Below are 15752 nucleotides of genomic sequence, written 5' to 3' on the forward strand. Positions count from 1 at the left end.
CTTTTGAGATAGAGCTTCTTACAGTTCCGATTATGTTTTCTTTGCCATTGTCTGTGCTTGTGGATAATCTCTTTTAGTTGGAAGCCCTCTGAGATTGAGTGTGGAACGTCACACCATGTGAAATCATCCTGGCTTCAAAAGCAGAAAAGGAGAATATATTTCATTAACGTTACTTATTTGCTCGTGGTTCTTGGTTGGTTTTTTCCCATATGACGTGAAGCATCCATTACTTTTGCTTTCTTTGCACCTCCATACTTCACACATCCTCAGTTGAATTCCTCATATCTTAAAACACTGTTTGTCAAATACTTACCCTCTTTACTGGATACTTAACTCAACCAGTTCATAAATGTTTTCCCAAAGGCGTGTGTCTATTTCCAGATCTTCAAATAACTCAGCTTTGTTTCCAAATTAATAAGAACATTTGTCCTAATTAATTTGTCTAATTCTAAACCAGGGAGTTTTCCCTCAGGTATTCCAAGATATTTTGGACAAGAATGCCTACAATTCTCATGACCCTTTGCAGTCAACACCCTCCCATACCAGGTTACAGGCAAATACTGATCTGTTTTCAGTTACTGTAGCTTAGAGTCCAATGAAACTTTAAATACTAGATGAGAAATAAGTCATCTTCCAAAACCAACTCTGTGAAGGATGACAGAAATTTGTTGCCACTTGTTTGAGAAACCAAGTGCAATATCCTAAAATAATCCTCACAAACATGCCTAAAATAATTCTCATAAACAAAGCACGCTGTGTTTTCATTGCTACCACCCCAGGTGCCAGCCCACAGAATGCTTGTTGGCACCCCATTCCGACAGATATATGGGATTTATGAGTAGTTGCTTAGAAACTTTTATAGCAGTTTGAGATTACTATGTCATCCAACGGCATGATCATTTTTCTTAGAAGTTCAATTTTACTGTATTTTTTAAAAGCGCTGGTCAGCCGCAGGGTGGAAGTTTAAAAGCAAAACAAAAGCTGGTACTTCACCACAGACCATCAGAAAAGCGCTGCCCACACACGCTCTCAATCTGCCCTCACTGGCAATCAGTTTTCTTTGTTTTGTTTCTCAGTAGTGGCTTTGAGGCTTTTAAAACGTATGCACTGAATCTAGAGCAAGAAATGTATAAGTATTTGTCACGATTTTTTAAAATATGTAATGAGAGGAAGAAATCCTCAGTGACTCAGCTAGACTTCATCCCCCAAAAACTGTCCAAGGAAGAAAAAAAACCTCACCCTTAAAAAAAATGGCTGAGGAAATTGCTGTTGCCCATTAGTTGATTTAAGTTAATGATGCAAGTAGCCATTAGTTCAACTAATGGTAATGGACCTTCTGATGAGTAATTTGGTGAAAATGTCCCAGATGCTTCCATTCTGAAAAAGGCTCAGAAGAGGTAAAAAATGAAAAGTATTTATTTTCTAAATCAACAGTGAACAAGTGATTGAAATAAAAGCAATACATAAAGATATTTATCAATTATAACTAATAAATTATTCTTAAAACCTCTAAAATGTTGTATCCAGTACAATTATTTACTACTAATAAAATTGACAAACACATATAACTTATAATATAACTTGTATTCTATGCCAGATACTGTTCAAAGTGTGTGACGTATATCATTTCATTTAACCCTCATACCCACGCTGTGAGTCAACCGCTGTTATTATGTTAGAGATAAACTAAGAGTGTGAAGGTCAAGTACTTGCCCAGCATTATGCACCTCGATAGCAGCCAAGTCTTTGTGTCTACCTCCTGTTTGCTGCTAATTTGAACTTCCAGCCCAGAAGCCGCTAAATAAGGGAGCTGGAAAAAAAATAAGTAAATCAGTGCTCTATCCAAGGCATGTTTCTTCAAACTTGTTGTATCACTTGGTAAATGAAGGCTTTGAGCATTAACTGCTTTTTCGTCCCCAGGATATTTTCCCAGTGACTTAGGTAATCATGCTCAGATTATATAATGTCATCACAATCAACTGAAAAATTAAGGAAAAATAAACCAGCCACCAAACTTTTTTAATACTCACCCAAGGATATGTTCATTGATTTTTAGAGAGAGAAGAAGTGGGGGAGAGAGAGAGAAACATGGATGTAAGTGAGAAACATCGATCAGTTGCCTTCTGTATGCACCTTGTCTGGAGATTGAACCCAGAACCTAGGCATGTGCCCTGACAGGGAATCGAACCCTCATTCTTGTGTATAGGATGACATTCCAACCAACCGAGCAACCTCTCCAGGGCAACCAATTGTTTGTTTAATGAGGTTAAACAACTGTTTATTTTCCCTGTGTAAATAACCATCTATTTTTAGTGCTATTAAGCCATGGTCTGCTTTGATAATGGTATAAAGTCTTATCCAGAAAGAAATTAAACATGATACTACTGATATTATGCTTTCCTTTTGATGGAGCAAAGTACCCACTCTACACTTAAGTTTCTTCTCTCATTTTATACTCTCTGGACCCAAGTATCATACCCCCAATATGTTAGGAAGACATTCCAGGTTATACTCCACAAAATTTGTAGAAAACGCTGAATTTTGGTCATATTAAAGAAATTCTATGACTTTAATTTTAAAGTCTAGAAGGTTCTAAGGAAGTGAAGAACATTTAGAGAACAGTTTTTTTCCATGACGTTTCCACTAAAATAGGACGATTACTTCTGCTATGAATCTAAATGAGATATTTAGTTTCTTGATATTGTATATATGTGTATATTTATCTTCCATCAATCAAAACCTCAGCTCAAAAATATCTTTCAAATATATTAGCACCAAGAAAGTATGTCTTCCCAGAGTTCCAGAGTTCTCCATGATGAGAAATGCCTTCCATGCAAATCCCCATTTAGATTCCCCCTAAAGTTGAAGTGGTCACTTGAGTAGAAGTATGAAACTTTACATCACTCTTTTCTGAGGTTCATGCACAGGCTATTCTGTAAGGTTTTTGCCATCCATCATGAATATAACACAGATACATATTTTGAATTAGGAAAAAAGTAAATTTGGGGTTTTACCAAGGTGACCTGAAAAGTCCATTTATTTCATTTGCAGAACATCACTAGACATGTGCCATGTATTGTAACAAAAGTGTATTATTGTTTTTCACACGGTATTTTTTATTTGAAAAATGGCAAAGCATAAAATGCAAATTTTAAGACATTTATACCTGAAGCCGTGATATATGTTCTTGACAAAGGCAACAAGAAATGTTTGTACACAAGATTAGTGACAGATGAGTTCCATAAACATTTAATCCCCTGACAGTTGAAGATTTTGAATTGATCACAGCTGACCAAGAAGTCATTTCTTCCAAGGTGCACAGAAGTATATTATAATAACAATGAATGCTAAAATATAACGGGCATGTCAGTACTGGTTTGAAATATCACATACACTACCGTATATTTTAGTTGAGATTTATTTTATAGAAATGACAAAAGCTGTTTTTTTCTCATTGTTATCACTAAACATGAAAGAATTAAGATATTTAGACATTTCTTAAAGAGACAGTCATTTATCATGTTTACTTAAATAAATTGTCCTGTCCTCAAATTTGCCTTGACATATTTACTGACTGAACGCTATGTGTCAACCACTGTGCTAGCTTACTGTAAATAGAATGGTAAACAAGATATAGTTTCTGCCTCCAAAGACTTGTCAGTAGAGACAAATAAGAGCAATATTTAAACAATTTTAATCATCAATACACATGCAGCATAATTAAATATGTCTACAAAAACATCAACACATTATTTGAATGGCTTCCATGTGGGAAAAACTCCAAAAGAAAGACTATTTTTATATTTTATTATACAAAAATTCTTTTAAAATTATAGCTCAAAAAGTAAAATTAAAAGGTGGTAGGCTAAAACCGTAAAAGAAGTCTTCAAAATGAGATGTCCATAGAGGTCTTTGGAAAGCTCTGACATGTTCGTAAGAGTTCAGAAAGCCACCTGCATGTGTAAAGCTGTGCGTACACCACGAAAAGACATGAGAATTCCTAATATCTCCCCTGTGGCTGATCTTGAGGCCCTTTAAAAATAGGAGTGAAAGCTTAGGCACAGTTGTAAGCTGTCATTTAAGGTATTCTCTAACACACACAAAGTCCCTTGACAAAGTACAGGAAACTTACTGGGTCAAAGCATTTAAGGGCCTTCCTGTTCAATCATTAGCTGACCAGTAAATCAGCCAAGCAGAGAGATGGCAAACAGTGCAGAACTAGCCAAGAAAAGTCACTAAACCAACAGCAATAACAAAAATAATGGTAAGAGAGAGGTCACATTTCCAGAACCTCCACATATTATTTAAAATGCCTGTTTTTTTAAAAAAAATATTATAATACATGCAAAGAAACAAGAAATTATAGCCCTTATACAGGGACAGGGGGTGGGGGAAAACACAGTCAACAAAAATATTCTGCTAGGACACCCAAATGTTAGACTTAATAGGCAAATAAATATAGCAGCTATTAAAAACATGGTTAAAGACTAAAGGGAACTATGTCTAAAGAATTATTGGGAAGTATGAGAATGATGTCTTACCAGATAGAAAACATCAATAAAGACATAGAAATTATTTTTAAAAAGTAAACAAATAGCAATACTAGAGTTGAAATGTACAATAATTGAAATGAGAAATTTGTCAAAAGAGTCTCAAGGGCAAATGCAAGCTGGCAAAGAAAGAATCAAGTGAACTTTAACATAGACCTAGTCTATATTAAGCACACAGTCAAAGACATTAAAATAGGAATTAAAAAGAAAAGAACAGAGTATTCCAACATATGCACAATGGGGGTACCAAAATGAGAAGAGAGAGGGGAAAGGACAGAAAACAAAAATTGAAAATATAATGGCTGCAAACATTGCAAATTCAGTGAATATTTTATATCTATAAATTTAAGCAGGTTGATGAACTCCTAAGAGGATAATCTTACAGAAATCCATACATAGATACATCATAATCAAACTATCCAAACCGAGAGGAGAAAAAAATCTTGAAAGTAACAAAAGAAAAACAACTTATCACAATACAAGGTATTCCTGATAAGATTAGCAGCTGACTTTGGCATTGATGAAAATGTCCTCATAGTAGGTAGAGGTGATCATTGCATAACTCTTTATTATTCTAAATATTACTAAATATCATATGCATTAACACACAAATTTTATACTTTCAATGGTTGAATTTTTTGGTATGTGAATTATACGTCAATAAAGCTATTGTTTCAAATGTAGGACACAAAATTTTCCACTTGATTCTCCACAATCTTTGCATCCTTGTATATCTCTTAACTTCCATATGTTTAAATCCTTCCTACAAAGAAAGAGATGAGTTCAAAATACGGTATCTTCAAAGAAAGCATTCTAACAATAAAATTTTCTTAGATTCTTCACCCTTTAACTATTCTATGCCCCTGTGAATTCAAAGAATAACTCAGATTCTGGACAGTTCTGGCTGTATAACATAGGATCGCAGAGTCTTAAATGAACCAGGGCACAGGGCACAAAGCCACACCTACCTAAGACTTCAATCCCCACCATCAGGCATAGAAAGTTCTGGTTGTGTGGAGTACATCTGGATTCCCCAGAAGTTTCCCTTCCATCTATAGGGGTCAAGATAGAAGATACACATTTCCTCCTTCATCAACAGGAATTACAAGTGGGCCAGGCCCTCCTTCTTTAGCTCTTACACCCCCTCGACATGAACACAGAGGGAGCTCCTGAAAGCACCTTTTTTTTTTATCTGTCAACACACCACTCTGCCTTGCTTATCCATAGGAACTAAACTCATTATGCCTTTTATGCCTTTTTTACCTCTTTCCCAGTCATGACTAGAAGCCCTGGAATCCCAGTAACCCCTCATCCAGCCTCCAGTCCCCAGTCCCTGTATGAACAGCACACTGTCCCTTTTCTTTCTCATTCTCTCACCTCTCTCCATCTCTAATTCCAGAAATCCTTCCTTTGTGCCCTTCAGAACTCACCATCACACATCAGTAAGCTCTTCCATATTCTCAGCCTCTTTCATAAATCTCCTGTTTACCGCCTTTGTAGAACAGAAGCCTGGTTCCCCCCTGACGATACCATGTTCCTTGTGATACCTTCAAGAAATGGCTGCTTGTCTCTCACCGTCGTGGTGCTGCTCCACTTAGAGGTGGAGCACATATCCTCCTTCTCACTTTTAAATTTCTCTCTCTCTGTTCTCCAAAACCTCCCAGATTTGCAGATCACTTTTAACTCCTCATTTTTCCTGTCACCTGTGGACCTCTTGGTCATTGCCCCTACATTTCTCAATGGCTGTAGCATCTCGATCACTATCATTATCACACAGAACAGAAACTCTGTCCTGACGTAATTCTTGGAAATTTCAATGTACAGCACTCCAATCCTTGATCTTCTCTCTGTAACGATCTCTCCAACCCACTGCACCTCAGTTGCTTCCTCATGGCGATCCCAGATCTGTCATTACCAGGCAGTACTGCAGAACAGGGCAGCCGCCTGCTCCACCTGCAGGCTGCACCCCCAGAGACTTGAGAAGAGAGCTGCCTGGTCATCAAACACAGTCCTTAGAGAAGCACCTGAGATAAATGTCCAAGAACTTGGAGACTAATGTGTCCAAACTTCTCTTATTTGAAAATAAGAGATGGAGGTTCTTTTTGTTCCATGTGGAGAGGCCCCATGAAGATGAATATCAGGGTATATTATTTACAACATTGATCTCTCTTTTTAAAAAATATTTTTATTGTTATTCAATTACAGTTGTATGCCTTTTCTCCCCATCCCTCCACCCCACCCCAGCTGAACCCCCCCTCCCTCCCCGACCTCCACCCTCCCCCTTGATTTTGTCCATGTGTCCTTTATAGTAGTTTTTGTAATCCCTTCTCCTCACTGTCCCCTCCCCACTCCCCTCTGGCTATTGTTACATTGTTCTTAATTTCAATGTCTCTGGTTATATTTTGTTTGCTTTTTTCTTTTGTGATTATGTTCCAGTTAAAGGTGAGATCATATGGTGTTTGTCCCTCACTGCCTGGCTTATTTCACTTAGCATAATGCTGTCCAGTTCCATCCATGCTGTCACAAAGGGTATAAGCTCCTTCTTTCTCTCTGCTGCATAGAATTCCATTGTGTAAATATACCATAGTTTTTTGATCCACTCATTTGCTGATGGACACTTAGGTTGCTTCCAGTACTTGGCTATTGTAAATTGTGCTGCTATGAACATTGGGGTGCATAGGTTCTTTTGAATTGGTGTTTCAGGGTTCTTAGGGTATAATCCCAGCAGCAGAATTGCTGGGTCAAAGGGCAGTTCCATTTTTAGTTTTCTGAGGAAATTCCATACTGTTTTCCACAGCAGCTGCACCAGTCTGCATTCCCACCAACAGTGCACTAGGGGTCCCTTTTCTCCGCATCCTCTCCAGCATTTGTTTGTTGATTTGTTTATGTTGGCCACTCTGACTGATGTGAGATGATACCTCATTGTGGTTTTAATTTGCATCTCTCTGATGGCTAGTGATGCTGAGCATCTTTTTATATGTCTCTGGGTCCTCTGTATGTCTTCCTTGGAGAAGTGTCTGTTCAAGTCCTTTGCCCATTTTTTAATTGGGTCGTTTGTCTTCCTGGAGTGCAGTCATGTGAGTTCTTTATATATTTTGGAGATCAGGACCTTGTCTGAGGTATCATTGGCAAATATGTTTTCCCATACTGTTGGTTGTCTTTTTATTTTAATGCTGTTTGCTTTAGCCATGCAGAAGCTTTTTATTTTGATAAGGTCCCATTTGCTTATTCTTTTCTTTATGTCCCTTAAATAAGTAAAATACATAGGCCATCTAGTATCCACTGACATTACCCACGAGTGCATCTAAATAAATCAACAAACAAATGAGTACAAATAAATAAGGTGAAGGAGTAAGAGGTCCTGATCCAAACAAACACCAAGTTACAGCTCTCTCATTAGGGCGACTAGAGTACATTGTGATTTAAATTTACTTTTTGAACAGTGTACATGAGATTGACTTAGTGTGCCGCCCTAAAGCAGAGTTATGACTTTCTAGCTTATTTAATTTCAATTCTGAATACAAGTCATAATCAAAATGCAAGGGGTTTTGTTTACCCTAACAAAAGAGCCCTATTTACTAATTTCAGGCTTAATGTGAAATTAAGTCCTGTTTCTCTGTAGCAGCAAAGTAATCAGACAAGAATCCCATGTCTCTATTAAACATTTACACTAGAACTGCCTAATTAGACCAGGATTTGTTTGGGTAGCACTGGCAGATGTTCTGAAAGGCTGCGGAAAATGCAGCCACTTCATAGGAGATGGGCATCCACTCAAACCCATCCTGACATCAGGTCAGGGCACGTGAGTGCATGTGTCAATCAAGAAATGTACTGGATACTTCTCAAATAATTCAGTACAATAGACCATCTGAGCACTTACAATGAAGGTATTTGTTCTCCATCAGCTCCAAAAAATATTGCAAGAATTCATAAAGGGAGTCCAGACATTTTAGTATTTCCACAGTTAAGTCTTATGGAATCACAAGATTATTTAGATTATTATAATCAAAGTTTCAATCTCATAAAAAAGTAATAATACACCCACTTAGACAGCCATTGCGCTACTGACAGTCCATTTTCTAAGACTTCTTTACACAACATAAGGCATGATATTTGAGAGACTGCGAGATTTTTGCCTGGTGGTCCATAGTTGAGTGGGTGGCACTCTGCCAACCATGTCTGCTGAACAAAGGAGTGTACAGAGCTGGGCTCTGTTTTCTGTATTTCATGCATGCTGGCATACTTGACTGGGTAATGTGGGCCAGACAAGTGACAGATGGCACGTTTGCACCAATGAGATTTGCCAGAGCAGGAGGCTCCTCACCACCCTCCTCAGAAACGGCCACGGTTGCACATATGTATGAGATTGCTCCTGAAGTGCAGGCTTATGGCACAGTTGCTTGGGTGGACTGGTTTGGCACTAACTCTGAGTTTGGCAAGTGACATCGGTGGCCCACATTTGGCTTATCATAGTTCTGAGTCATCCCCAAAGATATATCAGATCATTAAACTATTTCCCACTGGAACCAAAAACTCCCAGCACTGACTTTTCCTTTCTTTTAAGTCAATTATTCCTGGGAAGAAAAAGAAAAATTCTTATGTCTGGAAGAATGAAATCCTCCCTTACAGGTGGTTTTTGAAAAACTGTAGAAGTGTAATCCTGCTTCCTTTCCAACCTACCTTACCATGTCACTGGCTTCCCATTGCCATCCTTCCTACCACACTCTGTCCTGTTGCCTTTCTCCCTCCTCCTCCCTCACTTGTATACTCTTTCCTTACCTTATAGGTAAGAAAAAAGATCATTCCTTAAAGACAGTGACTGGTCTTAGTATGACCATAGCCCCAGCATCCAGCACAATGCCAAGAATACAATAGCTGCCTAATAAATACTTATCGAATACATTTTTAAAAACTTATGTGATATCAAAAAAACAAGAAGAAAGAATTGGGACTATCTGTGTGTATAGCCACAAAAGAGATAATCCTATTAAGACAAATTCTCTATGCATTAGATTGTTATAATGATGGTCCTCAATAAATTGTATTCCCCTGAGCCCACATTCCTTTACAATGCTCTTTTGCTGCTCTTCTCATCAGAAGGTAGAGTCCATGTTTCTGTCCTCCTTAAATCTGCTCTGCTTCTGTAAGTTTCTTTAACTGATAAAAAAGTAAGGAAAGACGCATCCTGTCAATTACAAAAAGCCTAGTTCTTAAAAGATTTTGCAGATTCTGCTCTTGTTCTCTTGGAAGCCTAAAGCCAGTGTGTTGTGAAGAAGCTGGGTTTAGCCTGCTGGAAGACAAGAGGCCACATGGAGGAGAGCCAAGCTGGCCTACTCAGCAGCTAGCAACAACTCCCAGACATGTGAGTGAGGCCACCTTGGACATTTCAGCCCCAGCCAAGCCATCCACAATCAACAGAGCAAACTCCCACATTGGAACCCAGCAGGATCATGAGAAATAATCAATCACTGTTGCTGGGATTATACCCTAAGAATCCTGAAACACCAATTCAAAAGAACCTTTGCACCCCAATGTTCATAGCAGCACAATTTACTATAGCCAAGTGCTGGAAGCAACCTAGGTGCCCATTAGTAAATGAGTGGATCAAAAAACTATGGTACATTTACACAATGAAATACTATGCAGCAGAAAGAAAAAAGGAGCTTCTACCCTTCGCGACAGCATGGTTGGAACTGGAGAGCATTATGCTAAATGAAGTAAGCCAAGAGGTGAAAGATAAATACTCACCTATAAGTGGAACCTAATCAACAAAACAAAACAAAATATAGCCAGAGACACTGAAATAAAGAACAAACTGACAGTAACCAGAGAGGAGGGGGAGGGGGATAAGAGGGGAAAGAAGGGGAAGGGTCATCAAGGAACATGTATAAAGGACTCATGGACAAAGCCAAAGGGGGGGAAATATTGAGGGTGGGAGGTAGGGGGTGGGGAGGGGAAAGTGGTGGCAGGAAAATGGGAACAACTGTACTTTAATAACAGTTAAAAATTTTTTTTAATTAAAAAAAAATCACTGTTGCCTCGTCGGAGGTCAGGTGCCCAGCACTAGATTACGGAAACCCTCCACACTCGCCAGGTGAGCAGTGCCTCCTCCACCAGAAGTGCCTCACACTGATGGGCCTCTGCAACAAGGCTGCAGCTGCTTTCTCAGGTTCAGGGTATTCCTCAGGCTCCTCCAAGCAGCCACTGCTTGGAGTCCACTTGCTTTCATCCATTTTCCTAGATTCTGCACGTTTGCCTTATCCCTAGATCCTATTTGTTATCTAGCTCTCTCTGACAAATAAATTAGTTGGATGATTTACTTAAATTTTTATTTGAAATTCTTCCCCATGAACCTGCTTTTTGGGTCATCTTCCTGGGTCTCTCACAGTACAGCCCACAGAGAACAAATCTTATTCACATACACCCACTTCATACTGAACCTGACCAGATTCCTGGGACCTTACCAGGACCCTGCTTCTTCAGGAAATGAAAGCATTGGACCTGTGGATAATAATAACTCACATGATAGGAAAATAATTATAAAACATTACTTTGAACACAAAGCTACACCTTCTTTCTATGTTTTCTTAGGGTTTTTACTACTATTTGTAGTAAATTCTTAGGCTTTATATCTGCAAATGCTCAACAGTGACTTTTAGGAATCTCTAACAGAGCTTAATCTGTAACCTCTGTGATGCCCGTATTTGATTTTGTTGTAACTTATTATCCCAGGAGTAGCCTTGTCTGTTTACTTCACTCTGTGTGATCTTCACAAGCCAAATATTCTTTGACCTGGGTCTAGAGTCTTCTTTTACGGGGACCTTCTTCTCTCATTATGCTAAATGAAGTAAGCCAAGAGGTGAAAGACAAATATTCACCTATAAGTGGAACCTAATCAACAAAACAAAACAAAATATAGCCAGAGACATTGAAATAAAAAACAAACTGACAGTAACCAGAGAGGAGGGGGAGGGGGATAAGAGGGGAAAGAAGGGGAAGGGTCATCCAGGAACATGTATAAAGGACCGACAGATATTTTGGAACTAATACCCATTTCAAGTTCTTTTTAGTGGAAACATTTATTATCTGGTTGGGGTCCTTGTGGAGAATGACGACAAAACCCTTCCAGGATTCCAGAGTTGCAGTGTTGATGTGACCCCTAACCTGCCCCCGGCTGCTGCCGCTGCCAGGTAGGGCTGTGTTTCTGTCTGATCCTTCACAGTCACAATCCCCGCACATGCAGTCGCTGTTCTGCCTGTGGCAGCCCCTTGTGGCCGGTGACAGTGGAAATCTCTCCTACTCTTCCCTGGTAACCAGCTCTGTCTCCAGGCCATGGGCTCCCTCCCAAACATTCACTTGCCAACCAAAACCAGGATTGAGGCTCCAAACTGATCACTAACCTTTCCATTTAGCCTTATCAGTTGGCTGTCACTCACCAGAAGAGTGACAGAGGCTGAGAGTTTTCCCAGAAAAAATAGGAGTCACTCAGTGGCAGTCATGTTCCTGGAGAGATAACATGCTTCTGTGTCAACAAGCAAGGAGAGGGCGTGGCTCAGTGCCCCCCAAGTCTGTGTGTCTGATGGAGTGCATATTCCCCTTCTGGCTTAAATTTTAGCATGTTATATCATGATAGTAATGTAAAACAATACTTAGGAAGACACTAGCAGGGATACGCTACAGACATGGTTCAAGTACAATCTTTACATTTTCTTGGCACTAGAATTTTGACGTTCTCTGTAAGGACAGTATTTTTTATTAAGTTTTAAATGAGGGCCACGGGGAAAAAGTAAGAGAACATGAGAGGTTGTCCCTCTCCTCTCAGAGAAGACCCTGTGATCTGTACCTCTCTGCTGCCCATATTTGATCCAACTTCCCAGAAAGAGAGGGCGCTGAGCACAATGCGTGCCCTGTGCGAAAGCTGCGTCCAAGGATCACTGTGACCTCGGGACGCTGAAAGCCACTGCAGAGGCTTTCGGAATTACTAGAGCTGAAATAATGACAACGGCATCAGCAATCCCCACCGCATATCGGGTGCTGACGATGTGGCAGGCATTGCAGTAATGGTTTTATGTCCATCATCAGCTCTTATCCCCTAGTGGCCCTATAAGGCACAATTACCCTCATTTTCCAGACAGATAATTTTGAAGCTTCAATGATTTAAACCAACCAAGGCCACACAACTAGATAGTGGCGGAGTCAGGATTTAAATCCTGGCTTTTAATCCATTTTATTCAGGTTTTTCCATTTTTTTCAGGAGCAAATGCCTTTTATGTAAATATTTACCAGATCCCTGATAAATAAAAGTGACACCCTCAGCTGGTGTGGTTTAACTAGTGTGCGGATGCTAAGAACCCCCCCCAAAGCCCCGAGATCTGTGGGAGACAGTGGAAATCACCCACTCGCTGCACTGCCTCCTGATGGTGTGCGGGAGAGTCCTTAGCAACGCTGAGTGGCTCAAAGTGCTCGTGAAAAGCGTAAAGTAACAGAAGTGACGGTGCTGCTGTGTTGGGAGGCCTGGTAGGCTGGGTGGTTTTTCCGTTGTAGGTTCAGTCAAAGAGCCTCGTCCTTCCATGGGAACATGTCTTCTGATAACAGAAGAACTCTTCTCACAGCTACCAATGAAGGGGGGGGGAAGCATCAATCATTCATTCACTCTCCTGCTGGGTTGGCTACCAGAGAAGAGACTTATCAAAAAGAGGGTTCAGGAGCAGGAATGCTCCCAAAGAGAAGTGATGGCTTAGGCTGTCTACACACACACACACACACACACACACACACACACACACACACACGGAGTCCTTGTGATGGTCCAACCCCAGCCACACGGAGACAGTGGGACTCTGCATGCAGCCGACACCTGAAGGAGGGACTCTTGTGGAGCACTCACTCCACACTGCCTTGGTTCAGGCTGACCTACTCGGGCATTGCCAACTTGTTCCTGGACACTTCGGTCACCCATGTGTCTCAGTGGTCTATTTCAATCTTTGTCTCCATTTTCCACTGCTTTCCTCAGTTTCAGCATTTTTGATATTTAATGAAGAAAACGGTCATTTTATTGGAAGCTGGATTTTCAGATTATCTCTGAAGAGAGTCAGTTTACTGAGAGGCTTTAATTCTCTGTGAGGGCCCGGAGGGGTTAGCTCTGTTTATTTGATGAGCACATAACAGCCCTTCTCTATGGCCTGCTAATTAGGTACGGTTTGGCGATTACTTTCTAGAATAGTGTTGGCACTGATAGTTCGCAGCTCAGGGAGCCTGCTGACCCTCCTCCATCCTGTACCCTGAATAACAGTCTCTGACAAATAGTGATAAAATGGTGTAAATTCTAACAGCTCATGTACACACTTTTATATTTTTTCTGTACTTTATTTATTAAGGTGGCCCAAAGAAATCAGAGGTAAAAGATGAAGTTTGCTGAGAAAGAAATTTACAATGAAGTCACAATTATGCCTAATGTGAGACACACGTCGTGACCTCCTTCTCGAGATTCAATTTCCCAGGCACGGCTGGAACCAGCAACAGCCAAAATTCCAGACTTCTTGAAGCTGGAAAATGTCAAGGAGAACTATGTGCACACATGCGGCACCGCATTTAAATATTCCACCTCTTCATCAGCGTGGTGCACTTCTAAAATAGAGCGTACAGCTGGTCTGTAAGCGCTATCACTAGTCCATCTCTACGCTCTACACCCTGACACGAGAGTATTTTCCTGAACTTTTAAGCAATGTCTTTTAGGAAAAGTTGGGCTTGTTTAGCAATCTTTTTCACGTACCCTAGCTGGGAAGCTTTCCAAACTGTTCTGCTCTGCTTACCTATAATCTGCATCTTCTCTGTAAACAACCGTGTCTGTTCACTTGAAAAGTAAGCACCAACTTGGATTCTAAAGTAAGCAAGTGATTTCTTCATCAGGAAGCATAACATGAGGAGAAAAAATATAAAACCCATTAAAATATTAATAGAACTTAAAAAAGTCCTCACTTGAAGATATGTTTAGTGATTTTAGAGAGAGAGAAAGGTGGGGAGAGAGAGAGACATGCATCCATGTGAAGGAGAGGAACATCCATTGGTTGCCTCCGTACAGCCCCAACTGGGACTCAAACCCACAACCTACATATGTACCCTGACTGGGGATGAAGCCCTCAACCTTTTGGTGTACAGGACGATGCTTCAACCAACTGAGCAACCCGGCCAGGGCTAAAATATTAGTAGAACTTCTAAACTAGTAATTTACTTATGTCAATAAAACTGTGATTTACATTAAAAGAACTATTCTAGCAAGACAAATATATCTATTTTTAAAAAACACTTTAATAAAACCCTAACGTGAGAATCCAGAGGAAGTTATTTCTAGCAAAATATTACTATACATTTCACATAGAATTTTACCATAAGGTATTGGATGGGCCTCCTGTCCCATGTAAAATATTATTTAAGATATAAAATTGGAGGTAAAATACAATTGCATCCATATGAACTCTAGAAAGAACAAATCGGATCTGTAGTTCTGACAAGCAGATCAGCGGTTGCTGGGCTGGGGAGTTCAAAAAGGGGATAATTGACAAGGGGCCCAGATAAACTTTCGAGGGCGATGAGTATATTCTGTATCTTGACTGAGGTGGTAGTTTCATGGGTGCGTACATTTGTCAAAGACCACTGAATCATTCACGTAAAGGGGTTCCATTTTATTGAAAAGGGATACATTTTATCCCTTATGTTTCCATCAAGATGACAAAAAAAAAAGAAGCAAAAGGTATGCACCACATTTTAAACATCTATATATAGTATTTAACCAAGTTATATCTCTAAAGTAATTTTGAGAATCATACCTAAAAACCTTAGTATGCCCCCAATTTCTTTGTATTTATTGTTTTCATGTCTTCCTCTTTCTCTGCCATGCTCCATTACTGACCTCTACTGAGCGTTAAGTAGATTGTACAAGAAAATTTAGAAGGCGTTCTCTTAATAGGTTTTCTTCATAGTAGTTGCTGTTTCTCTACACACATCTATGTTTACTAAGACTATTGCATCTAAATAATAAGTCTCAACTAGAGCAGCAGTAGAGCAACCTACAGGGTCAGAATAACCACGTGCCCGTTGGAGGTGCTTAGTGGACTTAAAATGTACTTGCCTTAGAGTATAGCTTATTAAAATCATTCTCTCATTTTTTTAATAAGCTTTAAATTTTTATTATACCTTTAAAAT

At 39.7% G+C, this 15752-nt stretch overlaps 1 long non-coding RNA gene across 1 annotated transcript; it reads right to left on the reverse strand.

Moving 5' to 3' along the window:
• Window positions 1-3098: 3098 nt before the first annotated feature.
• Window positions 3099-6261, reverse strand: LOC123477849 (uncharacterized). Its single transcript, XR_006652856.3, has 3 exons — window positions 5981-6261; window positions 5519-5602; window positions 3099-5313 (listed from the first exon to the last, which is right to left on the reverse strand). It is a non-coding gene; the product is annotated as an uncharacterized lncRNA (long non-coding RNA).
• Between the last annotated feature and the right edge of the window lie 9491 nt (window positions 6262-15752).

The sequence above is a fragment of the Desmodus rotundus genome, chromosome 8 (assembly GCF_022682495.2).
Source record: "Desmodus rotundus isolate HL8 chromosome 8, HLdesRot8A.1, whole genome shotgun sequence".
NCBI classification, from domain to species: Eukaryota; Metazoa; Chordata; class Mammalia; order Chiroptera; family Phyllostomidae; genus Desmodus; species Desmodus rotundus.